Consider the following 2,744-nt stretch of genomic DNA (forward strand, 5'->3'; position numbering starts at 1 on the left):
ACACCACAGCGTTTAATATCATGAAAAAAAAACTATCTGTTTAAAGGGATACTACGTCTTAGGATGAACATAAAATTTTAATTTTGCTCAAATTTGGCCAATAACATCCATCAGTGGACTTACCTGATGTCCTAACTATACTCAAAATCCCTCTGTAATCCGATATATCCACAAAATCAAGTAATTAATTATAAAACGCTTAATACATCCATTAAGCGATTTTCTAATCGTGAGTCTAGGAAATCCGGTGTAATTTTCAAGGGGAAGTAACTCTCAAGGGGGGTTTCCCGCGTCCTTGACCTCTACTCTTGAATTGACCTCGACATTGTCATATTTTGAAGACGGAATAATGATGCCTCGTAGGAGATTAAGCGACTCCGCGAAAAAGCAATTCATATAATTTAGAATGAATACTCCAACACTGACACAATTTTCAAAGAATATTAATCATTGGCAAAGTTTGTTTGTATACACCGGAAGATGATTGTTTCCTGTTTTAGCGCTTGTTACCCAGACTCTTTTTTTCTCAAACTGAACGAATTCATGGCTTGCTAACTTTTTTTTAAAATTATGATTATAGTTTTATTGCCGCTTTTTCAAATTTGATAAAGTGTAGGATGCAAACTTATTTAACCAATGGTCACTGTTAAACACAAATATTAGCCACAGGGCGAGTGTATTCTAAGACGTAGTATCACTTTAAAATACATGTATTGTTAAAATTGTTTAGAAGATCCTATCTGGACAAAAATTTGACGATATATCATGATAATTACGATATATATCACGATATGGTTTGGGTAGCCTATATTTTAATCAGGCGATATTACTAACGATTCCTATACTGATATTTATCATGATACTGGTATGTCGCCCATCCCAGTAGAGTCAACTGAATTCCATTTGTTTCCTTAGTAAAAGCATCTTGTGACGGTTATTTTTATATTTTTTGAGAATATGTGGACCTCTGATAGGGACCAAGTTTAAGGGATTGTAAAAGGTAACTTGCCAGGCAAGGTAAACATACATCCATACAGCCGTTTTGTTAAATTATTAGACTCAATAAAGAGCAACATGAACCATAATAATTAATATATTTATCTTCAATAAAAAGTAATCAACTCCTTACTCAAGGCCTTTATCAAGTCCAATGATCCTACTAAGTTTCAAATCGAATGAAAACTGGACTCTATTGAGCGCATGAACAAATGTTTTAAGTCAAGGGCAATTTTTTTGCATTTTTCATCTTGCTTTATATATCCTCAAACCCAGTTTGACTTATTTGCATAATTTGATCCCAACATTTTCACGCTAGCATATACAGTTTCCTCCTGTTACATCCGCTGTACATTCCCTTCTAACCCCAAGTTATTTTCATTATGCTCCCCAACTACAACAACCACTGGCAAGAAGCCAGAAATAGAAACACTAATCGTCAACCACACCAATAACATGTACCCTACAACGGCCCTGTCTTCCATCGACCTCTACCACCTACCAATCGCCGACCACCAACCAACCCATCCAGCTATATCCCACCCCATCGCCGACCTATCTACAACACAGCCTACCAATCAAGAGGGAACCATCGACCTGACCAACAACAGAAACGACTACCAGCCCACCGACGCCAACCAGTCCCCACTCATAAGGAGGAAGAACCCTTTGTGAAGGTGTTCTTCCAAGTTTTGCAGTGCCTCCATCATTTGGCAATCCTTACCCTTCAACAGCAAGGCCAACCAGCGTTTACCTTCAAACGCAAAGTCTCTGAGTTGGATAGTTTTATCCGTCCAGCAATGAAAACATCAGCTGTCGACGCGAATATTAGATCCCTCAATCGGACATGGCTCTGTAAGGTTACGCAGGTCCTGATCGACCATTACCAAACCACACTTCAAGAGAAGCTGACCACCATTCGTACCAAGTCTTTATCATCACCTGCCGTCGACCGCATCGTTTCTCATGCCCTGTCCTGGGCCCGTCGCTCCTATGGGAAACGTCTCACACAAGCTGTAATCTCCAAATTCTACCAAACAATCAACGAAACAAAAACCAGAGTAACCATATCTCTACCAACTGAAATGGACACTACACCTGCACCATCTAGAGCCACCACGCTGCCGAACCAAACCCCTAAACGAGCCCGAAGTTCAGTCCAGCAGACATAGGTAAACGCTCTCGTAGAGAGGGCACACCCCTTCTCTTTTCACTTTCAGACTCGTCTTCCCCTTCCACACCATCTGAATCTTCACCACGTGATCCAGGATCCGCCAACCTTTCTTCCTTCTGTGCGTTTTTGGACCAGCAAACCACCCCTCAGTCTCCATCCAAGTCGAGACGTGTATCCAGACCTTCCCCTCCTCGAACCAGATCCCAGTCCGTTCCCAATGCTACAATTCTAACAACTACCAAACCAGTACCAATCACACCGTCGACGACCATTATATCCGCTACCAAACCGTATTATCACCAAACCAAGGACAAATCATTATGGAAACTACCTGCTCTAAAGAAATCAACCTTAATAATTGGATCATCTAACCTGAATCGAATTACCAAAACCAGTTCAGACACCGAAATACATTCTTACCCCGGTGCCCAAATCCATCACATACAGTCAATCCTGGAATCATACGACCATGATCCCAAACCTACTACCATTATTCTTCATGTAGGCCTCAACAACCGTGATCAGATACCAAAGACCTCCTTTAACCAAGCCCAGAAATTAATCGCCACAGNCA

This window comes from Lottia gigantea (assembly GCF_000327385.1).
Source record: "Lottia gigantea unplaced genomic scaffold LOTGIsca_17, whole genome shotgun sequence".
NCBI lineage: Eukaryota > Metazoa > Mollusca > Gastropoda > Lottiidae > Lottia > Lottia gigantea.